The 24,438-nt window shown below is 46.2% G+C and overlaps 1 protein-coding gene and 1 long non-coding RNA gene across 5 annotated transcripts in view; one reads left to right on the top strand and one right to left on the bottom strand.

The window, feature by feature from the left end:
* Positions 1 to 9,584, bottom strand: part of EYA1 (EYA transcriptional coactivator and phosphatase 1) — a 276,879-nt gene extending 267,295 nt beyond the window's left edge. Inside the window, exons 1-2 of one of the 4 annotated variants that reach the window (XM_074987092.1) lie at positions 9,471 to 9,574; positions 6,606 to 6,701 (exon numbers count right to left, since the gene is read on the bottom strand). The gene's annotated coding sequence lies outside the window, so the exon portion shown is untranslated. Of the gene's footprint in view, positions 1 to 6,605; positions 6,702 to 9,470 lie in introns of all 4 variants that reach the window. The other 3 variants (XM_074987087.1, XM_074987091.1, XM_074987088.1) reach the window with 3 other exon arrangements.
* A 60-nt stretch (positions 9,585 to 9,644) lies between these two features.
* On the top strand, positions 9,645 to 22,896 carry LOC142008533 (uncharacterized). Its single transcript, XR_012644173.1, has 3 exons — positions 9,645 to 9,730; positions 16,152 to 16,414; positions 18,480 to 22,896. It is a non-coding gene; the product is annotated as an uncharacterized LOC142008533 (long non-coding RNA).
* The last annotated feature ends 1,542 nt before the right edge of the window (positions 22,897 to 24,438 follow it).

Raw genomic sequence — 24,438 nt, 5'->3', positions numbered from 1 at the left:
CCCTGGAGTGCGGGGCTTGCCTCTGGGGCGGACTCCGCCTCCGGGGCCTGCTGGGGCTCGTTGGCCAAGGTGTCAAGAGTGGCCGGGGGGGGAGGAGGTGTACCGGGGGCCCAGGATGGACCTGAGCTCCCTGTAAAAGGGGCAAGTGGCAGAGGCAGCCCCAGATCGGCTGGCCGCATCCGGGGCCCGGGCGTAACCCTGCTGCAGCTCCTTAACCTTACTCCTGACATGGTCAGGAGTGCAGGCAGGGTGACCCCGGGCAGCCAGGCCCTCGGCCAGCCGAGTGAACGCATCCGCGTTCCGCCTCTTGCTCCCCATTACCTGGAGCACCTCCTCCTCGCCCCAGAGCCCCAGCAGGTCCCGGATTTCGGCCTCGGTCCAGGAGGGGCCCCACTGCCTCTTCCCAGACTGGCTGGCTGTCTGGGAGCCCTGGCTCCCCTTGGGGGGGGTGCCCTGGGGGCGCTTGGGGGGCTGCCTAGCGGCCATCGCTGCAGGGGTGGTGGCTTGGTGCTGCAGTGAGGCGTGCAGGCTGGCTGCGTGGCAGTGCTGCCGCCTGCACATGCTCTCAGCTTCCTGCACAGGAACGCAGGGGGCGGGGAGCTTTAAGGGGCCGCTGCACGCGGCGACCATAGAGCTCAGGGGCTGGAGAGAGCGTCTCTCAACCCCTCAGCTGATGGCCACCATGGCGGACCCCGCTCTTTTGATGTTGCGGGATGTGGATCAGCTACACATGCCCTACTTCGACATTCAATGCCGAAGTAGGGCACTATTCCCATCTCCTGATGGGGATAGCGACTTCGACGTCTCGCCGCCTTACGTCGATTTCGACTTCAAAATAGCACTCGCCACGTGTAGATGTGGCGGGCGCTATTTCGAAGTTGGCGCGGCTACTTCGAAGTAGCCGGCACGTGTAGACGCGGCTATTGGGTTCTATTTAGTCCACCAGCACTGCTACTTGTATAAGATTTATTTTAAAAAGCAACATGACAAAAGCATGAACAGTTCAACTCCATACATTATGGAGTATGTGGATATAAAACATTTCCTGGCTTATCCTTCCCATCAAGGAAGGGACTATAGGGAATTATAGAATCCTAAAGCTGGAAAGGACCTCAGGAGGTCATCGAGTCCAGCCCCTTGCCTCAAGCAGGATCAACCTTTACCAAATCATCCCAACCAGAACTTTGTCAATCTGGAACTTAAAAACCTCTATGGATGGAGATTGTACCACCTATCTAAGCAACGCATCCCAGTGCCTCACCACTCTCCTGGTGAATAGTTTTTCCTCAGATCCAACCTACACCTCTCCCTCTGTAACTTTAAACCATTGCTCCTTGTTCTGCCTTCAGTCACTACTGACAACAGCCACTCTCCATCCTCTTTAGAGCCCCCTTTCGGAAGCTGAAGGCTGCTATTAAATCAACCCTCACTCTTTTCTTCTGCAAACTAAGCCCAGATCCCTCAACGTCTCCTCACAGATCATGTTCTTCATCCCCCTAATCATTTGCATTGCCCTCTGCTGCACACGCTCCAATGCATCCACATCCTTTCTGTACTGAAGGGGCCCAGAACTGGATGCAGTACTCACCAGTGCCAAATAGAGAAGAATATCTTCTCTAGATCTGATGGAAATGTTCCTCCTAAAGCACCCCAATATGCCATTAGCCTTCTTGGCTACAAGGGCACACTGTTGACTCATACCCAGCCTCTCATCCCCTGTAATTCCCAGGGACTTTTCTGCTGCACTAATACTTAACCAGTCGGTCCCCAGCCTGAAATAATACTTGGGATTCTTCTGTCCCTTGACTAGTTCTTTACCCACCGAGGGCTGACTAGCTTCTGCACTGCCTAATGCAGTAATCTGGGATCTAACCTTGTCCATGAAGACTGAGGCAAAAAAAGCATTGAGTACTTCAGCTTTTCCCACATCATCTGTCACCAGGTTACCTTCCTCATCCATTAATGACCCTACTCTCTCGCTGATGTCTGTAAAACCTCTTCTCATTACCCTTCACATCCTTTGCTAGCTGCAATTTCAGTTGTGCTTTTGTCATCCTGATTACTCCCCTGCATTCTCCAACAATATATTTATATTCCTATTTAGTCATCTGTCCAAGTTTCCACTTCTTATATGCCTCACTTTTGTGTTTAAGCTCACCAAGAATTTCCCTGGTAAGCCAAACTTATTGCCTACCATATTTGCTGTTCTTACTGCACACCAAAATAGTCTGTTCCTGTGCCTTCAATAAGGCTTCTTTGAAATACTGCTAGTTCTCCTGAACTTCTTTCCCCTTCATATTAGCTTCCCAGGGGATCCTGCCCACCAGTTCTCTCAGGGAATTAAAGTCTGCTCTTCTGAAATCAATAGTCCGTATTTTACTGCTCACCTTTCTTCTTTTTGTCAGGATCCTGAAATCCACCATCTCAGGATCGCTGCAGCCCAGGTTGCCACCCACTTCTGTTTGTCCTACTAGTTTTTCTCTGTTTGTGAGCAGCAGGTCAAGCTAAGCACAATCCCTGGTCGGTTCCTTCAGCACTTGTACCAAGAAGTTATCCCCAACATTCTCCAAAAACTTCCTGGATTGTCTGTGTGCTGCTGTATTGGTCTCCCAACAAATGTCTGAGTGATTGACATCCCTCATGAGAACCAGGGCCTGTGTTTTGGAAGCTTCTTCTAGTTGTCTGAAGAAACGCTCATCCACCTCTCTAATCCAGCACACTCTCTTCCAGCAGCATCCATAATCCAGCATGATTTGAGTTAGCCAGACAACCACTTATCAGGTGTGCGGCCAAGTTTTCCATGTTCCTGTAAAGTTTCTTTACAGCCACCAGTCCTAGCTCTCAGTGTTCTGTGCTGTCTATTCAGCTGTAATTTACCCCTAAATATCTTCTAAAACCTCAGTAAACTGTGAAAGTGTTGGCAATGCTGCTAGACAATATTGACCCTCCCGTGGTCTGGCAAATTCTCTTGTTCCGCACTGGTCAGGTCCAGAGGATGCTGGATTGGAGAGATTCAATCTGTATTACACAGGGACTGGCCACTTTAAGGGAAGATGGTCTTAAGGCTACCTGTGACAAGCTTAATTTACCTTCTCAGGTGGGGAAGATGGAGATCAGGTGATCCAATTAGTGGTTTTGGGTTTTTTTTTTTGAGACAGGTATTCAGAGAGTTAAGAAACGGTGACACGGCTCCAAGAAGAAGGCTAGGCACTTCTGACCAAAGTGGAGGAAGATATTGAACTGGGGTGGGAGTGTAGAGGGCCAATGTGTGACAGGACTCAATAATCTGGACCCAGAAGGGGAGCGTTTTAATTACTTTTGCACTCTGGGTGAGTTTTTGAGGAATCTGAGAAAGGAAGCTGGCAGAGGGACCTGCAGTGAAACATCTGGCCATGAGCAGTGGCACCAGTTTAGCTATTTCAGAGTAAAGCAAATTCTAGTCCCTGCCTTCTTCTGACACCAACCTTGCCCAATCCACTTTTGTCTCCCCGGTCCCTTAGGGACCCCAAGTCTCTCTCAGCCAGGAAATCTCTGTACCTCTCATCTACAAAGTGCATGAGATAGTGCCAAAGAGAAACTAGATCTTGTCATGGTCTCCTACATGCCACCTTACAGGAACAGACTTCTTAGGAACCAGGTCACAAGGCCACTCAAACTTTCGTTGTCTCTCTGTCTGGATGTTGGAGCTGTTGGATCAAGTTTCACTGATGCTGCAACAGTGCAGCTGGAGCAGAGCTTCAGACTACTCCAGCAGCTTCTATTTAATTTAGTACAAGACAACTGCTGAAAAGTGTTTGGGCCATGGCCCACCTGTCCAGCCCCTTCCGTTTGGCTCCACAACCTATGGAATTCAAAGCCAGTGCTAAAACCTAGTACAGTGGCACTGTCACACAACCTCAATGCTAGGTATTGACACCACTTTAAGAGAGGACATTTGAATGGCAATCATTCTCTTACAAAGAGCCAATACAATCCTTCTCCTGTTGAGGACAATGGCAAACTTCACATATATTGGTGGGAGTCAGACTGGGCCCTAATACTTTGTTCTGACACCAGATTCCTAAGCAGGCACTTAGAAAATTAAAGATTTTTAAAAGATATAAAAAAGGAATTATTTTTAATTAAAATCAACAGACAATAAACAGCGGAGTGAAATGTTTCTCTGCCAAAGTCACATATAGAATGCAGTTCTCCTAAGCAATGACTGCTGCCTGTCTGAAAAGTCTTTTCCTGCAAAACGACATAAAGGGAAAATGCAAAACCCGAGCTGAGACTCTGCAACTTCACTAAGAGAATAAAATGGCACCTGTTCTCATGGAAATAATTCAGCAGCTAATTGATGTCATTGGGCAATTTGGCAGTTTTCCAAGTTGTGACTTCCTCCTTTAAAAATATATAATATGAAAGCCTTCTTAAGACTGGTTAGCTTTTACACTTCAAATGCATTCTTGTAATAATGCCAATAAGCATAAAAGAAATAGATTTTAATCTACACAATTTCTCAGGGGTGCCTAAATGAACTGACTCACAGAAGATTAAAGTAATATTATCCCACACTTTATATAATATTGGTCCTCTATAGCCATTTTATGTACTTTATCATTATCAGAAAGAGACCAATATTGCATTCTCTGCCATAGCAAAACACACCTTCAAGTTAATAGTATTGTATGTTTATAATTAAGGCGGGGGGGTAGAAATGTGTCCTCTACATTATAACTTCTCACCCTCCTGTTACAGGCAAAAATTAATCCAGCCTCCAAAGCAGTAGCAAGTCTCTAGCAACAGCACTGAATTAGCACTGATATCAGAGTTTAACTTTCAAAGAGTAATAATGTCATGTCATTTTAATTTTTAAAAATTAAACATTTAAACTTAAACAAAGGCAATTGAGTTATCTTTATTATAAATGTGATTTTAGAATATTTTAATATTTAGTAAGTTTCACATAATTAAATTCCTTTGCATTGTAAACGTATAAAAATTACATCTGAATTAGAGTATCAACTATACAGAAGTTATTAGATGAAAAATAAGTCATCTAATATGGGGAAAGACAACACACAAATTGAGGGGAAATCATGAAAATGTGTCCTTTTCATTGTTACTTCTGAGGTTATTTCAACACTCTGCTTATTTAAATATTATTCTATAAATTCATGGCGATAACACCTAAAAACTGACAAGTTCACAGCATCATTCTGTGTTGCTATGCCAAGTAGCAGAGAGCAAACAGAATGTAGAAGACTTTGCACATATCATCTATGTGATGGACTGAATCACAGACATCCCCTCCAGGTTGTCTCCTGGTGCGACTATGCTACTGACACACACCTTTCTGCTATCTGGGGCTCCCCACCATTGTGGCCTACAGGGGTAAATCCTCTTGTCTCCTTAAGCCAAACCACAGTTACGGTTTCTTCCCCCCGTGCAGAGCAACACAGACACTGAATCAGTTCAGCTCTGGGAAGGCTCAGCACCCAGGAAAGTAACTCCCAAATCAGACCAAAACCTCAGATAAATCCATCTTACTCTGTTCAAAAGTTTTACACAGAGAAAGCTCATAATGTCCAACCATGGTATGAGAAATATGCAGAGTGCTTACCAAAGTTACTAAATTAAAATTAACAAAAAACACCAGTTAGCTGTAACCCATAAAGAAGAAACTTGCAATGTACAAATTCTATAACTGATTAGAAAACCATTTACATTTCTAGAGAGTAGGTATGAGTGGTTTGTAGTCAAGCTGGAAAGGCATACAAGATCAGTCCTGGTCCAGTTCTGTTCAATATCTTCACCAATGATTTAGAAAGTATGCTTATAAAGTTTGCAAATAAAACTGACCAGGAAGGGATGCAAGAGCTTTGGAGGTTCGGATTATGATAGGTGGATAGATTATAATTCAAAATGATTTAGACAAACTGTAGAAAGGGTCTGAAGTAAATAGGATTGAATTCAATAAAGACAAATACAAAGTACTCCACTTAGGAAAAAGCAATCAGCAATATGCATATAAAATGAAGTAACTGCCTAGAAAGGAGTACTGCAGATAGGGGGCTGGAGATCATAGTGGATCACATGCTACATATGAGCACTAACAATGTAAAATTGTTATTTAACCAGGAACAATCATTTACTGTAGCTAGAATTGCACATCTGCTATCGACTTAACTATCTAGTAGAGACCAAGCCTTTGAGGTTTGTTAGGGAAGGAGGGAAGTGTTCTGGGTGTCAGTCATCAGGTTTTATACTAGTACTTCTAGTAAATAATAGTGGCTAAATACAATTTTATGCCTAAATTTTAGGAGGTCAATGGTTTGGGTTTTAGTGTTATATTCAGAAAGGCTGTTTTCTAACATTTGACAAAGAATCATGACTAAACACGAAAAATAAATTTACCCAACGCAACAGCTTTAAAATATACATGCAATTTAGACAGAAACTTACTTTGAAAACAATTAAATCATTATCTGGCATGTATAGCCCATCCATTCCAGCACAGGAACTCTACAGCTGCAGGTTCAGTAACCTCTCTCAGGTAGCCCTAGGGACCCCAATCTAATGGATTACACAGGAAACAGATCTGCAAAATGTAGCATACTCACATACTGTCTAAATTTCTTGCACAGTAGTAGGGATGGCGACATAAACCTGAATCCATAAATTTTGAGTCCGCATTCAATGTTCTGTGTAAGTGCAGTCTGAAAGTGAAACATCTCATGTAACAGCCAGTTTTGGAGCCTACTATGATGTTCATGTTTGGTTTTGCACATGCACATACACCCTCAACAACAACCAACTCCTCTCTCATCCTCAACAGGTGGGCACTGTTCTATGGTGTCTGTACCTGTGACTGAGGTAAGGTGCTTCCCCCCCCCCCGCCCCCAAGGCTTCTGCATTTATTTTTGTATGATTAGCTTGAATTTTAAATAAATGGCAAGGGCTCTGACAGTCCTGGACAGCAACTTCTATAGTTCTAAATAAATAAAATATACAGTGGATAAGGACATCCTGCAAAATCTAGTGTTGTATGTGAAGTCATCACTGCTAGTAATTAGCATTTCCGGTGTGGAACAAGCAGGCTAGGAAGACGGGCTCCTACAGAAAACATGCAAATACTATCCCTGCAATTCTGAAGGCAAGATCAGGCCATTCAAAGAGATGTCTACCCATTTCTCTTCTGGAGTAATTTGATAAAACCTAACATAGCTCATCATGAACAAGTTCCAAGACATATTACAAACCCTATTGTCCTAATTTTTAACACTTCTGCAATGACCAAATGGTTAATGTGTGCTGAAACTTAGTCCTGTAGAAGGGAAACAACAGAATACAAATTGCTTATCCAAAATGGGACCAAAATGGTGACCCACCAAAAATACAAAGTATTGGTGGGCCCTTTCAATATATAGCATATATTTTAGCTCTCTAGCCGGTCAAATAAGAGCATCTATGAGGCTACCTCCAGACCACACATGGCACAAAAATGTATTTTTATGCCCGTATATTTATGTAGATTCCATAATAAAAGGAGTCCACAGATAACCCTTGCCAACATTGATTTGACTTTGCAGTACCTCTAGCTATTGTGAGAAATAGCCACATTGTTCTCCTCCATGCAGTATAACAAAAGGAAACACATATGGTCGTTGGATTGTTAAATTTTTTTGAACCTAATGTTATTTAAGAATGCTCTTCTCTTTGTTTTTGTTATTACAAAATACCATTTCACACATAACATAGTCTATACAAATTTAAAGAGGAAGACAGTTAAGACAAAAGAAGTGGTTCTCAACCTTTTTGGGTCTACAGTCAACAAAATGGACCAAAATAATCATCCGGTTACTAACTAGAATGCTATTGCAGGATGTGGGTCATAGCAAGACATAGTAGAAAGTTTTGGAATATGGCGCTGCTGTGCATAGGGTCCATGAGGAGAACCTGTAGATGTAAAGCTTCCCCAGACACAAAGCTGAGCATTGTCAAGGATAAGAAGGAAGGTCCAATAGGCTGGAGCTCGAACACAGCAAAGGGAAGCAAACCAAGTCATTCTTTCCCTGCCCACCCTTGATTCCCGGCAACCACAAGATATTACTGATTTTCTTTCCTACACTGCCATTGGAAGTAACCCATTTCTCACTAAAGCCCCATGTGGGTAAAGAAATTAGAGAAATAAGACTACTGAAGTACCAACTAGAGCTTCAGAGATTTAATCCTAGCAATGACGGTCTCAGAATGCAACTCTGCGTAAACCACTTTTTCTCCTCTGTAGGACAGAGAATACCCAGGTACCGGGGAGGGCTGTTGTAAGGATGGTTGTTTAATGCATAGACTCTGCTTGACGAGTCCAAAGTGAGAACACTCACAAAAGAGTTGAATGCTCCTAGGCCTGACAGCAGAACTGCTCCACTTAACAAACATGCATCCAAGCAAGTTCAAGGCCAAAAGGACCTTCCTCTCCCTTTCCCTCCTCAAGCCTCATCTGCCCACGAACAACACATGAAGACATGGAGAAGACAGTGACCATCGGCTCACGTAATTACATCACCGCTTCAAATCATAAGGCACACATGCAGGAGCCTGTCCCTCTAAATCCAAAGTGGCCATCTCAGCCCCTGCAGGAAACCCGCACTCCCGAGAGCCCCAGGGAGCTTCCCTAGAGGAGCAACTCTGAACAGGTCGCACAAGTGCCAGTGTAACCTACGCACCTATCTATGTACGGGTGTGGTGAAGTGTCCCCTGCCGTGGTACCTACACCAGCACCGTCAAGGACTCAGGGAGCACAGAGCCGCCCACTTCCCCGCCACTGAAATGACTCCGCCGCGCCTCGGTCAATCCCGTAACTACAGCGCTATGGGGACAGGCTGTTCTGCACTGAAGCCCACGCCCACCCGCAAACCCCGCGCACGGGGAGCCAGCTGCGGCCGCCCCGATATCTGAAGCGGCCCCTGGGGCTGTGTTGCAGGTTATAGGCAATTTCACCGCCTCTGATCTTCCGCCCGAGCAGGCTCCCCGCGGGGCCGTAGCACCTCCCCCCAGGTGCCGCTCCGCGCCCCAGGGCGGCTCTTCAGGCACAGTCCACGTGCTCCCGGGCGCGGCGCGGCCTCGCTTGGGTGCGGAGGGCGCTTTGGGGGAGCCGTTAACGCTCGGGGGCGCGGGGGGCACCCGGCGCCGTTCGCTGCCGCCGCGCGCTCCACCGGAGCGGCCCGCCCACCGCGTGGCCGGAGGGGCGCAGGTAGCAGCCCCCGGCCTCTCTCTTCCCACTCCCCGCCCACCCGAGGTTACTAGCGAGGTCCCCAGACCTGTAGTGGAGCAAGCGGGCCCCGTTCATTGGGCCGCAGCCCTGGCGCCCTCCCGCCCCCGCCCCCCGAGGCCCTGTGAGACGCAGCAGTGAGGGGCTTCGCGTCCTGCCGCGCCGGGTCGTTAAGTTATGGGGGTACTGTGGGGTTAACAGGCACAAGCCCACCTACCCCGCCTCCGCCCAGCCCTGCTTTCTCCGCAGGGTCCCCAGGGCCGGGGAGTCACACCATAGCGGGCGCCAGAAATACAGCCAAGCAAACCTGGCAGCCCCGCGCCAAACCCGCCAGCCAGCAGGGAGGGCCGGTCCCCAGCCTGTGCTTCCTTCCGGCGGGCACGCTGGGCATCGGAAATAAGGCTGCGGGATTGTCCCCCAGGGCAGGGATTGTGGGACTTCCTGGGAATTCAGCAACATTGGCAGCTAGAGGTGCAGGTAAAGTGGAGTGGGGGGCACTGGCGAGTGAGCCCCCCCGCAGCCCTGATAAGGGCCTGCACAACCCCCCAGCGCCTAGTTCCCCTCCCTCCCTGCCCTTCCTCTACCCCATCCCACCTCCTCCCCCTAACCCAAGCCTGGGGGCCTAGCAGGGCTGGTGCCAGTATCAGCAGTCCACACACACCCACTGGCAGCAGTAGAGGGCACAGCACCAGCTCACTTTGCTCTCCTGGTGGCAACAGGCTAGTCCCATCCTCTCCATCAAGCATGTAACCAGAGGAGTACTGCTGCCACTGCAGATGAGTGCAGGGTGGGGGACTAGACCCTTTTTGGGCAGCAGACTGCTCCTGCCAGTTTCCTAGCTAGCTGCTGGCCAGCCCTTTGCCGTTATCACCAATGGTATTTGGGGGCTCATATCCTCTTCACATGCCCCATGACTGTCGTGGCTGGTACAGCTTCCCCAGGGACCATGAGCAGCTTTGGCAGCCCCAAGCCACCTGCCTCAGCCACTGCTGGGGCACTGCCCCACTCCCCCAAGAACAGCAGGAGTTTGGGCATGGGAGGGAGTGAGGGATTTGGGTGGCACCTGCCCAAGAGGCTCCCAGCTAATGGGAGCTGTGGGGTCAATCCTTGGGGCAGAGGCCGTACATGGAACTAAGAGCTGAGGGAGAGAGATGTTGCTGCTTTCAAGGAGGTGGGTAGGGGCCTGCCATTTCCACTACTCCCCTTTTCTCCCACATACACAGCACCAGGAAAGATTTTGGGCTTGCTCCACCCTGGGTACCTGTGGTACCCACCCTCCCCCAGCTGTCATCCCCAAACACTAGCACTGCCACTTGAGCCTACCCTCCATGAGCATACCCCCATGCCGCACCCTGCAACCGCCAAGATTTAGATACGTACCATCCAAGTATAAATGTATACCCCAAATAAAAAAACACAGTAAGAGACCTAACAAAGAACCACCATGGCTAAACAGCCATGTTAAAAAGGCAGTGAGAGAGAAAAGGGCAGCTTTTAAAAAGTGGAAGTCAAATCCTAGTGAGGAAAATAGAAAGGAACATAAACACTCCCAAATTAAGTGTCATCATGTAGTAAGAAAAGCCAAAAAAGAGTTTGAGGAACAGCTAGCCAAAAATTCAAAAAACGATAGTAAAATGTTTTTTAAATACATTAGAAGCAGGAAGCCCGCTAAAAAAGCAGTGGGGCCCTTGGATGATAAAGATATAAAAGGAGCGATCAAGGAAGACAGTGCCATTGCGGAGCGATTAAATGATTTCTTTGCTTCAGTCTTCACGGCTGAGGATGTTACAGAGGTTCCTAAATCTGAGCCAGCCTTTTTAGGTGACAAATCTGAGGAACTCACTCAGATTGAAGTGACATTAGAGGAGGTTTTGGAATTAATTGATAAGCTGAATAGTAACAAGTCTCCAGGACCAGATGGCATTCACCCAAGGGTTCTGAAAGAACTCAAATGTGAAATTGCGGCGTTATTAACAGTGGTTTGTAACCTATCCTTTAAATCCACTTTGCTACCAAATGACTGGAAGACGGCCAATATAACACCAATATTTAAAAAAGGCTCTAGAGGAGATCCTGGCAATTATAGACCGATAAGTTTAACATCAGTACCAGGCAAATTAGTAGAAACACTAGTAAAGAGTAAAATTGCAAGGCACATAGAAGAGCACGAATTGTTGGGCAAAAGTCAGCATGGTTTCTGCAGAGGGAAGTCGTGTCTAACTAATCTATTAGAATTCTTTGAAGGGGTTAATAAACATGCGGACAAGGGGCACCCAGTGGACATAATATACCTAGATTTCCAGAAAGCCTTTGACACGGTCCCACACCAAAGGCTTTTATGTAAATTAGGTGGTCATGGGATAGGAGGAAAGGTCCTTTCATGGATCGGGAATTGGTTAAAAGACAGAAAACAAAGGGTTGGAATAAATGGTAAATTTTCACAATGGAGGAGGGTAACTAGTGGTGTTCCCCAGGGGTCAGTCCTGGGACCGATCCTGTTCAACTTGTTCATCAATGATCTAGAAAATGAGGTAAGCAGTGAGGTGGCAAAGTTTGCAGATGACACCAAGTTGTTCAGGACAGTCAAAAGCAAAAGGGATTGTGAAGAACTACAAAAAGATCTCAGCAAACTGAGTGATTGGGCAGCAAAATGGCAAATGAAATTTAATGTGGGTAAGTGTAAGGTAATGCATGTTGGAAAAAATAACCCAAATTACACGTACTACATGATGGGGTCAAATTTAGCTACGACAGATCAGGAAAGGGATCTTGGAGTTATAGTGGATAGTTCTCTGAAGACATCCACGCAGTGTGCAGCGGCAGTTAGTAAGGCAAATAGGATGTTAGGAATTATTAAAAAAGGGATCGATAATAAGACAAAAGATATCATACTTCCCCTATATAAAACTATGGTACGCCCACATCTCGAGTACTGCGTGCAGATGTGGTCTCCTCACCTCAAAAAAGATATATTGGCATTAGAAAAGGTTTAGAAAAGGGCGACTAAGATGATTAGGGGCTTGGAAAGGGTCCCATATGGGGAGAGGCTAGAGAGACTGGGACTTTTCAGTTTGGAAAAAAGGCGATTGAGGGGTGATATGATAGAGGTATATAAAATCATGAATGGTGTGGAGAAAGTGAATATAGAAAAATTATTTACCTTTTCCCATAATACAAGAACTAGGGGACACCAAATGAAATTGATGGGTAGTAGGTTCAAAACTAATAAAAGGAAATTTTTCTTCACACAGCGCACAGTCAACCTGTGGAACTCCTTGCCCGAGGAGGCTGTGAAGGCCAGGACTCTACTAGGGTTTAAAAAAGAGCTTGATAAATTTTTGCAGGTTAGGTCCATAAATGGCTATTAGCCAGGGATAAAGTATGGTGCCCTAGCCTTCAGAACAAGGGCAGGAGATGGATGTCAGGAGATAAATCACTTGATCATTGTCTTCTGTTCTCCTTCTCTGGGGCACCTGGCATTGGCCACCGTCGGCAGATGGGATGCTGGGCTCGATGGACCTTTGGTCTGACCCAGTATGGCCATTCTTATGTTCTTATGTAAGTCATGGACAGGTCTCACACAGGCTGTGAATTTTTTGTTTACTGCTTGTGACCTGTCTGTGATTTTTGCTAAATACATCCATGACCAAAATGTAGCCTTAAATCAATCCTGGCTGTACAAGCAATATCAATGGCCTATACATAGGGTTGTCACTTTTTGATTGTACAAAATGGAACACCCTGGCACAGCCCCTTCCTCAAGGCCCTGCCCCATGCAATCTATCCTCTGTTGCTTGTTCTCCCCCATCGTCAATCACTTGCTTATTTTCACCAGGCTGAGGTGAGAGATGAGGAGGGTGAGACCCTAAGTTGCCTGTAAGCATGCAACAATCTGTTTAGCACTGTGCTAGCTTTGTACAGGCCTGTACCTGCTGTGGCTGGGAGGATGGAGGGGAAGAGAAACCCAACCCCTGACCCCAACATAGCCCTGGACTGCCGCAGCCAAGGGAGGGAAGTCCCTCCCCTGGTCCTTGCCTGGACCTGCACAGCTGGGGCAGAGGCACCCCTCCCCAACCCCAAGTCAGCTCTGGACCTGCTGTGGCCCGGGGGATGGTCACCCCTCTCTGGACCTCTACGCAGCTTTGGCCTGAACCTGCTGTTGCTGGGGGAAGGGTGCCTCTTCTTGGGCTGGAAACCAGACCCATATCTGCTATGGCAGGGAGAGGCACCCCTCTTCCCCAGCCTAGGTGCTGCTGCCATGAGAGAAAGCTGGATGTAGTCCCCTCTCCCTGCCATAGCCCTAGGGCAAAATGAACACCAAACTTCTTATCCCCAGCCACACCCTAGGCTGCAGCCCTCACTTCCCACTCCTCAACCCTCTGCTCCAGCCCTAAACCCCTGATCCCTGGCCCCACTCCAGAGATCACCCCCCATTCAGAGCCCTAGTCCTCCATCACACCCAATACTCTGTCCCTGTTCTGAGCCTCCTCCCACACTTCAAACCCCTCAGCCCCATATATGCTATGTTATTTTTGTTATGTGCACCAATATGGAGCTCGTGTGGTGCTTAGGGTGCAGGAGGGGGCTCCAGGCTGGGGGTGGAGCCAGGGGGTCTGGACTGGCAAGCGGGGGACTCTGGGCTGCAACAGGAGGTTGGAGTGCATGAAGAGATGAGTGCTCTGGCTTGGGTGCAGGACCAGGAATGAAGGTCTTGGAGTACAAGAGAGAGTTGTGGGGTGGGGCTAATGGGTTCAGCATATGGGAAGGGGCTCTGGGATAGGCCTAACAGTTGGGGTGCAGGATGGAGTTTGGGTGCAGGCTCCAGGCAGCACTTACCTCAGATGGCTCTCGGGAAGCCGCAACATGGCCCTCTAGTTCCTAGGCATTGGGGTCTATGAACTACAGCCCCCATCTGCCAACACCATCCCGGCAGCTTCCACTGGCTGCAGTTCCCAGAGAATGGGAACAGCAGAGCTAGCAGTGGGAGATGGCTGCTGTCAGCCGGCAGAGACAACGTGGAAATCCCCATGGTCGTCCTTACATTTAGGAGCCAGAGGGACATGTCAGCCACTTCAAAGAGCCATGCAGAGCTAGATGTTATGGATAACAGGTCTTTTAGTAGCCCCATCACCTGTGCTGACTGGAGCTGCTAGGGTCCCTGTTCAACTGGGCATTCCTGTTGAAAACATACCAGACACCTGGTAACACTACCTGTCTGCTCACGGGGGAATCCGTCTCCTCTGCTGGAGGGAAGGAACTGCAAGTATAACCTGGAAGTAGTACCAAGCAGGGTGCCCTGCTCTTGTGGGTGTATAGCATAAATCCAGGAAGCTGGACGGAAGCACCAAGCCTTCTCAATGTGGACCTCAAATGTACTTGTTCAGCGAGCCAACACCTGGTGGTGAACATCATACTCATCACTATCTTGCAGCTTCTGTAGTCATTAAATCAGTGTAAACTGGTTATAAACTGGGGTCAAATCAGAATTTTCTGCTCACTTACGCTGGTGGTAAAATTAGATGAGGAGAATCAGAGCCTTCTGAGTCTAAAGTCAGATAATTTGTCCAATGTAAAAGCAAACACAATTTTGTTTGTTTCACCTATGTTACAATGGTATGTACATGATTAAGTGTTTGCACCATTAAAGTCCAAATTCTAACATTTTTACCCACACCAGCTGGGAGGATAGGGAGCCATCACAATCTATATTTTTCTCCTTTTATTTCCCCACTTCAAGAATTTAAAATGTATTCTTCTCCTCTCTAATAAATAGTCCTGGCAAACTTCTCCCTGTGCTGTACTACACCCTCCTTTTGTGCTGATCATAAGGATTTTCCATTCCCCAAAGGTTCAAAATGTGTCTTTAACTTTTCATAAATAAAGGCCCGCAGCTTACAATTTACACTTATCCCAATAAAGTCAATGGGGTTACTTGCATGCTTAGGGTTGAGCATGCACATACATGTTTGGAGAATTAGGCCTAAAATAGTAATAAACCAACAATGACCAATCAACATCCATTTGTCCTGAATGATCCAATTATGGTAAATTTTTCCTTTTGTATGTTTTATAGATTATTGTCTCCCATTCACCTTCCCAAGCTTAATAATAATTCATATAAACTAAAAAAAAATGGGTGAGAGGTCTTCTTTCAAACTGGGCACATGCACACAAGCAAAAAGTACTCACATATTGAGGTGGCATGTGGAAAAAGTTAACAAATTAATAATTTTATCATACTTTAGTTGAGTTCAGGGTGGTTATACAGAATTGCTTCTCTAACTAGCTAGTTCCTGTTTTTCTCAATATTTTAATCAACTCTGTTTTGTCTCCATATTTAAATCTGCTCCAACTGAAATCATGAACAAAACTCATGTTCACCTCAACAGGAGTGAAATCGGGTCAATAATAATGAATTTAGGCTAATAAGCACTTGTCTGCCACTGAAATGCAGGAAGTCTCCCTCATATGCGTAAGGGCAGAATCTGAGCTATAAAATGTAATTAGAATATGCATAATGGAGTGTAATAGACTGGGTCACCCTTTAAGGGGCTGGAACTACTAATTTTAATTACAGAATAAGGTACGTATGGATTGGATCAGGCACCTCCCTGAAAAGTACAGCAGGTAGGTGCAATGAAGATGGAAGTATTGGCAGCGTCAGTGGAGTGTGAAGAAATTTTTCTTCTGGGAAGGTCCTGATAAAGGGGGATTACCCCAGCTATGGAAGCCTAGGAGAATCTGTGATGAAGCAGGGTATTGAAGTGCAAAGTTCTCCAAGACAAAAGATTTGTCTTGTCTTGTGTGGATTTATGAATTGACTTGGGCAGATGAATGTTTCCATGCTGATGTGGCTCAGTTTTTAATAAAAACAATGTTAATTCTGCATATATTTCAGATTGTGGTAGTCTCCAGTGGTGACCCAGCACATATTCATTTTAAGAGCACATTCAAATGTGACAATATACAAAGAAGGTACCCATGTGAGATTCCTAAAGCTAACTACAGCACTCGACCAGAGTTTAAGGATCTGAAGTGCCTTCTGAACCTGAAAGGGACAAGATGTGGAACTTGCTGTCAAAAGTCTTACAAGCAACACTCCAATGCAGAAATTATGGAAACTGAAACACCAAAAAAAGAGCTGCCACTGATTTGTAAGTGGTATGTGTCCCGTAATACTACTTCAAAATACTTCAGGACTTTTTAATTAATCTTATTACTATTAGTAAATCCTATTCAACCACAGAACATACATATTCAGAGCTCTAATATTTGGAAGACAATGTATTTGAGGGGCTGACAGCAGTTCGTAGCTAAACTTGATTTCCTCTCTACTAACCCCCTCCAAAACAGGGCATTCCCCAGAACGATGTCTGCCATTTGTGATGAATGTCAGATCCTAATAATGGATATAATTTGACTAAAAAAGGGTAAGAGATTTAGCACACCTACAATGATTCATCTAAAGCAGGCATTTCAGGAGCCAGATTCTTGAACATAAATATATTTCAGACACTTGCTGGAATAAACAATGCTGTCTAATCTCTTCAGATGTATTGCCAGTAGGGATCTGTCTTCACACATCTTTCAGTTAAGTGAGTGATCCAAATACAAGATTAATTGTTCCAGAATAATCTGGATTTTTTACAATCTCAAAAATTTGGGCTCATTGAGCAATGAATGGATTATACTTTTCTATTCATGGTGTTTTTGGTTTTCTTTTGGATGAGATCGAGAGTTTACATCTATTCTTATTCCTGGAAGTAACTTTAGCAGTGCCTGGTGTGTAATATAGATCTCTTACTTTATCACCAAATACATCATTTGCTAGTCTTTCAAGTGCTACATTTCTGCTGTTTTGTTTTTTCGGAGTACAGACTAACACGGCTGCCTCTCTGTTACTAACTTATGGAGTAATTTATTATTATAGCAGCACCAAAGGTACAACCACGAATGGGGCCCCCTTGTGCTGGTCACAGTCCAAAGTAGCAGATTGGCCTGGCCCCAAAGTTTAAATCCACGCTGTCCAACCAGTTCTGTGACCAGTTATAGTGACTACTGCTACAGTAAATTAGGCGCATTATTCTGAAAATATATTTATTGTTCAAGTCAGCTAGCCACACTCAACCAGCTAAATAGCTACACGTGGCTAGTGTGTAGGACACCATAGTTTAAACACACAAGCAAGATGAAAAGTGAGGAAAGGGGGTATAAAACAATCAGAGCAAACAGTGTTATGAGAGCAAATGTTTTAGTGCTACAGGGGAGGTTGGTGGGGGGGAACAGGGATGGAAAGGGCTGGGTGGGATTTACTTAGGAAGCCAGAGGTTAAATGGAAGAAAAAGGGAAGGGAAACAGCTGTGGAGTGATGCTGAAGTGAAAAAACCTGACAGAGAGGTTAGAGGCAAACAGCCAATCAACATAGGGCAGACACTGAGTAAACAGGGTCCGCGTAGGAAGCTCTCACTGTCCAGAGCACAGTGCCCTGCTTTGGCTGCTTTTGCTATAGCTGAAGCCTTTGTCTGGATCCTCTCTGTAGTCTACCCCCAAGGCCACTTTTATTCCTATTCTACTGCATTGCACATACAGCTGGGGTAGAGTGAGTTAGACTTTGTTCTACCATGTGCATGGTAGGCAGAACTGTTAATTATAGACATGATCCTGCTTTAGTGATGAAAATAAAGGCTCTAAAGACTGAACCTTTATATTACAATTTCAGATTCAAATTTTGCCCTCAGTTACATACTGAACTGAGGGCAGAATCTGCTCTGCAGCATTTGTATTGCTAGAAGGAAAGATTATGGCTTGACTTGCAGACTTATAAGAGGAATTTTCAGGGCTCACATTTCAAAGGGGGGAACACAACTATTTTATTACTTGGAAACATCTAAGCTGTATGTCACTGAGACATGATAAACACAGCACCCCATGATGCCTTTTCACAATCAATTTTTACTGGAGCTGTTGTGGTACATCTACATGAGACACTATAGTGGAACAGAAATGGTTTGTACAAAAACTGCACGTCATCCTATTGCTCTTAGCTATACTGTTTTGACTGCTCCTAAACAATTCATGTCACACCTTGAACTTTATCTTGCTTAAGTCCTTGGTTAGATTATTATTTTCCCCATATTATCAGATGGTCAAGAAAATGTAATTCTTAAAGTTTTTTCCTAAATAAATATATCTGTTTGATAATCTTCCAATCTAACTTTTTCTGCAGTCCTTCAGTTTCTTACATCTTTCTGGTTGTGAGATGCCCAAAACCTAACCCATTGATCTTCAGGTGGACTTCCCCATGTGTTTGAGGACAAAAGAGGAACCATCATCTTGGTCATGACTCCAGCATATGGCAACTTTAAGAATCCATTAGTTCCTATTGAAATGAATGGCAGACTCCAGTGGAAGCAGCATGTAGCCTTTCAACAATAATTATTCCTGGATTTCAATTCTTATTCCTGGAGTTTCATAATCATGGTAGTCTACTCTATGTGATCCTCTGGTTTTGTCTTTGTGATCCACACAGACAGGACAGAGTTCATCATTATTATATTCTAAGGACCCAGTCTTGCTAACAGTTATCCCTGCAGTGTTAATGGGGTACTTGTATAAGTGAAGCTAGTCACAGATATAAGTGTTTATGAGATTTAACACTAAATGAAACATCTTTTAGATTACTAATCCTCAGAGTAAATTTTACTATACCCTTTTTACATTTCCAAACTCCTCATATATTTGCTGCTTTATCTTGACTCACATTCACATCTCCCAATTTAGTGCTATCTGCATATTGAAGTAATTCCTTAAACATGTCTCTAGATTAGCATGATTTTTAGGTCTTTATTTTTATAAATAGGGGGCATAGAACAAGGATTACAAATCCATATTAGAATATCAATGGGAGCTACTTGGGCTCAAACCAGATATATAAGGCTTCACTTCTGCGTCCATTTAGGCACAGGTGTAACTTGATTTCAGTGTGATTATGTACAGTAGTAAAGTTAAAGTTACTTGTATTTAAGTATTTGCAAGATTCGGGTTAAATTCCTAAATGTCAATTTAGAAGCCTAGTTTTAGACACTTATTTTTGAATCTTAAACTTTAATACATTTTATTATCATTGATTTTTCTTGAAGTATGTGGCCTAAAATAACTTACTTTAGTTTTATTAGCTAATTCTTTCATGTTTATTATTTTTATTTGCAAATTATAATTTGCAGTTGGGTTTTCCATTATTATATATATTTAGCAAGCACAGGAAGTGGGTCTTAACCAGGAACCCGCACTATCTAATAAATGTGTTAGTCTTTACATTGCTACCGAACTGCTTGTTATTAGCAAGCACAGGTAAGAATAAAAGTAATCTGCTTAGGATACCAAAGAAAAATCACAGTTACAATTAAAAATTGATGATACTTTGGTCTTTTCACCTTCAAAGTGCTTTAAAAGATGACCTAACTGCTCAATTAATTTTTTTCTTCAATATAATATGGCAGAAGATAAAATAATATCCTGCATTAATTGCATCATTAAAATGGTTTTAATTCCACTAACAAAAATATACTAAAAACATGCTGTGGCTATTCATTTATATTATCGTAAAGGCAGTTACACAATTACTGTAAATATTTGCTTGAATAAAAATTGAATTCTCTGTGCCTGTGTTTAGACCCCTTTTCTGTTCACTTCTGCAAATATTACAGCAAATGAATTTATTGGCAGGAATGTTCATGTAAACAGTGAATATTAAGTAAACAATACAGAATATTAATAGAGCTCACAAAAGTAACGTTTGGAACTAAAAACAAATCAGGAAACTGAAAGTAACCAGTGTGACCTTTGAGACCAATCAGATTTACCAGTCTCTCTTGGATATAAATGCTTGCAACCAACTAATCATGAACATTCTACCCCCAAAGTCTTATTTGCAAATTGTTCAACAACGAAAAGAACACATTTTTTAAAAAAATCCTGGGCCAATCACCAACACAGATAAACTAAATATGTTGCATGAATTGTTCACTACAAATTATTTCCCCAACTGTAGACATGAGTTTTCTGTTCTTTTCTCCTCTTGACAAGGAGGTGTTAAAAATGGTCCTTGCAGTCAATACTCTCCCACCAGGTGTTTCCTTACGGCAAGGATCCCTTCGACTTGATTTGAACAATTGTTTTCTTATTACTACGTTGCTGTCACAACAGATTCCGTGCCAGGCAGTTGGAGATCATAGTGTAATTTTAAATCCTAACAAGTAGTCTAAAGATCTACCCAGATTGAGGGACAACAAGCTCAAGGGATGTCCATTTTCCCCCCTCATCTCCCAGCTGCTTCGGCACTGGAGCAAACCACGCGGCGCGCAGACCCGGAGGAAGTGGCCTAGAGCGGGATTTTAATTGCACTGCAGGCTGAGAGGACCAAGGGGCGGGGCCAGGGCTCTACCCACGCTCACACTCTTCCCCTGAGCCAGCTATAGAGGCGGCGTTGCCGCTCTGGGGAGACGCCTGTTCCCCTATCCTAGCTGCGCTGCTGTTTAACAGCGTGAAGTAGCGGGAAAGCGCCCCAGCCAGTGCGCAGGGCAGGCCGCCAGCTGGCCCTTTAAATACTTGTTCTGCATTGCACAGTCCCAGCCCAAACAGTGGGTGTAAACAACCTCTGTGTCATTTTCCAGAAGAGGGAACGGCAGTAGGCTGCCTGTGGCCGCTCGTGGTGGCAGCAGCAGCAGCATCTGAAATGAACCTGTTGAAACGTGTCCTTCGCAGCTGCAGGGAGGGATAGCTCGGTGGTTTGAGTATCAGTCTCCTAAGTCCCTGCTTGAGAGCTCAATCCTTGAGGGGCTCTTTAACGGTCTGGGGCAAATCTGTCAGGGATGCTGAGGGCGGGGGACTTGACCTCTGAAGGTCCCTTCCAGTTCTCCGTTTAGGTAAATAGGGTTTGCTCCCATTCGGTAAGCTGGGGGGAGCACGCGCGCCTTCACGCAGCAGAGGCGCCCTAAGCGGGCTGGCTTTCTTGACAGCGTTTTCTTAGGCCGCCTGCATCGGCACTGGAGCAGGCACAGAAGCTCTACATCCTGTGAGGTGGCCCTACAAAAGGCCTGTTCAGCTGGGGAACGAGTCACTCCATACGCAGCACACAGGAGTAGCACCCTTTTAGCTGATCCCTAGGGCTGGGGCGGGCCTTGTGTGTACCGACAGGCAGGGTTACACTTGGGGAGCTGTGTGAAGCGGGTTTGCAGGCTCCGGTGAGTATTTCAGCAGGGCTCTCCGCTCCTGCAGGGCACCGCTGGGAACGCTTTCGCTTTGCACGCAGGACGATGCAACGGAGCGAAATTCCGCCCCTGAAACGCTAGGGCCCTACTCCAATGAGAGCCAAGCGCGGAGGGGAGCGGTGCGGGCAGACGTTTACAATCACGTTTCAGGCAGAAATGCAGCTCGAGCCGTTTGCTTCTCAAATGGGGGTTTCAGTGGTGGGAGAGCATCGGGCTGCTTTGCTGTCAGGAGCCAGGGCGGCAGGGCAGGGACAGGCGTGCAGGGAGCCGCAGAGGCGGCGCTGCAAGGAGGAGGGATACTGCCTGGCGGAGTGGCCTGCAGTAGCTCAAGCTCTGGGCGCGGTGGCGGCGGCGGCGGGGGGAGGGGTGTTGAATGGGGTGGAAATGCAGCCGCTGACGCTGGAAGCCGAGCTCGCTGCTGGTGGCAGGGACGTAAATATCACTTGATACCGCACGTCATTCAGACCCAGTCCTCCAGGGCCAGTCGGGGGGTCTGACTGCGTCTGCAGCTCGCCGCGGGCTGGCTGGAGCGCTCGGTTGCTGTTGCGGAAGCGGCAAGGGACGTTTGTGTACGGACAAACCGGCTCCCTGCAGTGCATTGGGTGACTTTAAAATGGGCCATTCACCTCCACCGCTCTGTGTCCTCCCGCTGCCGCTCCTCTCACCCTGCCAAAGCGGAAGAGAGGGTGACCCCAGCCTAGACACGTGCCCAGACCCACTGGGTAAGGCGCGTGTGGAGGGGAGAGGGACGTGCCTGAAGGTGTGACGGGGCCGGTTTGTGAAACCCAGAGCAGAATAGCTGCACAACCCGTGCGCGCGATCGCTGGCTTTGCCCGCGCACGGCGGACTGGACGCGCAGTGCCCGCGCAGCTAGCTGTCTCCCGCGGTAAGGGGAATTGCTAAACCTGCGCAGTGAAAATGGAAAGTTGTATTTGCATACAACTTAGACGGACAGACAGACAGACAGACTTCCAGGGAACTGGCCAAGAGGAGATGATTTATTTTCCTGTCTTGTAAAACCAGCACCCACACATTATCTGAACCCATTACGTTTTTGCTGAGGAAAACGTTGTCTCGCCATGTATTGGCCATACTAAGTTGAGCAATGGCAAAATCGTGATGCTATTTTAAGGGATATTAAAGTATTCCAGGGGAGCGCTTGTTTTTTGCCTGCTTGGACATACGTTTCGAATTAGATGTGTTGACAAGTTTGTAATGAAAATACTGATTGATGTAAGCATCCCGCGAAACAAATCCCCACCTGATTTCATTTCTATGGCAATATTTTACACACGCGCGCGCGCGCGCGTTGTAGAAAGTTGTTGGTTCCAGAGACAACTGCTTTAGGGATGCAGGCGTTCGGATATTACCTGATGATGGGGTTCAGAGAAGAACCTACAGAGAATCGTGGGGTTTGCACGTACCACAGCTCTGTAGCTTGGTAGGTTTCCCAACGTTTTCAAAACCTGCATTAAACCAAAAAAAAAAAGTAATACATTCAGCTTTCCTCTGTATCTCTCCCCCACCCCCTTACTGCCCCCGTATGGACTCAGCTATGCAGTCAAAGAGGTTCGAAGCCAATCTATTACCAGTTCGTAAATGTACTGGACTAAAAAGACCAAGGAATGCCAAAATGCCTGTGGTTTCTGTCAACTTCACCATATCGTGGGGGTTTATATGGAGGTGGATAACGAAGCTTATAAATCGGCCGATAAAAAATCGGTTGTGACGGCTTCTGGAAGGTTTCTAAGGTTTGCATTCATTTTATAGCTGTGCACGAGCCTTCTCATTTACAAAACATGCATTTTTCCCAATCTGTTTGTTCTTAAAAAAACGGATTTTTGGCATCTGTCGTTTCTCCCATTTCTCCTGCTTTCCGAGTAGGCTAGACTAGCTGCAAATGTTAACATGCCCGGTGCCAGGCTCGCTGGAGACAGTGTCCAATGTGTCTGCAGCTTTTCTCGTCGGCGCCTGATTGACAGCGCCTTACCGCGGTTGAAATAATACCTACCTGGCACTGAATCCAAACTGCGTGCCATGGGGAGGGGCAGTTTAAGTGGGGAGGCCTCTGCCCATGTGTACAAAAAGATTTTGATCTGCATGAATCCCAGTGAAGTTTCAACCACGGGACGGACAGAAGATCCCATGGAAGTGTTAAGGCCCCGGAATCTCTGGACTGCGGCCAGCTCTGTGGGACAAATGCTGGAAGCCGGGAAGATGGGGCTTCCTCCTTAGGTCAGTTTCACTCGCTCTTACCCGGCTGCTGCTGCTGCTGCTGCTGTATCAGTCAGCGCCCGCCTCTACCTGGCTAAAGAAAAAGGCGAGATCAGGCAGCGCCTAACTGCACACCGGCTGCTTCTGCTTAGCCTCCGAGAGCGGCTGGCCCAGGGCGCCGCCACCAGCCCCGCTCTTTGCCCTGCAGCGGGTGCTGCGTTACCCGGGTTCGATTCGCTCCCGGCGCAGAGGCGGAGCGGGAGGGAAATACGAGGCATATTAGCATGTGCAACCTGCTGTACGCTCTGACTGGTAGGGTTGGGCGCTTGCCGCTGCCTCCCTTTCCAACGTTTAAAGTGCCAGCGGTTGGGGCTGCGGTAGGAGGCGGAACGCTAATACTGAATTCGCCAGCCATGCGTACTCCCGTCGGGGGAAAGCATCGCCCCATGCAGCTGGACTCCCAGGCCCAGCCTGCAGCGGCCTCACTAACCGTGAAGGCGAGGTAGCCAGTGGTATGAACATCCCTATGCCCAGCTTTATTACCAGGACGGGGTATTTGCGGAACTGCCCATCCTCCCCGAGTATCCTTCGCGTTGCCCCAGAAAAGCACGGCCAAGTAATAGAAATGTCGACATGGCGTGTATCTATAAAACACTGTCGATACATCTGTCGGGAATGTTTACAGGTGTGTGTCTTGGTACC

This window comes from Carettochelys insculpta, chromosome 2 (assembly GCF_033958435.1).
Source record: "Carettochelys insculpta isolate YL-2023 chromosome 2, ASM3395843v1, whole genome shotgun sequence".
Classification (NCBI taxonomy): domain Eukaryota; kingdom Metazoa; phylum Chordata; order Testudines; family Carettochelyidae; genus Carettochelys; species Carettochelys insculpta.
Note: the sequence above shows the minus strand (reverse complement) of the source record. Positions and strands in the feature narration are given on the sequence as shown.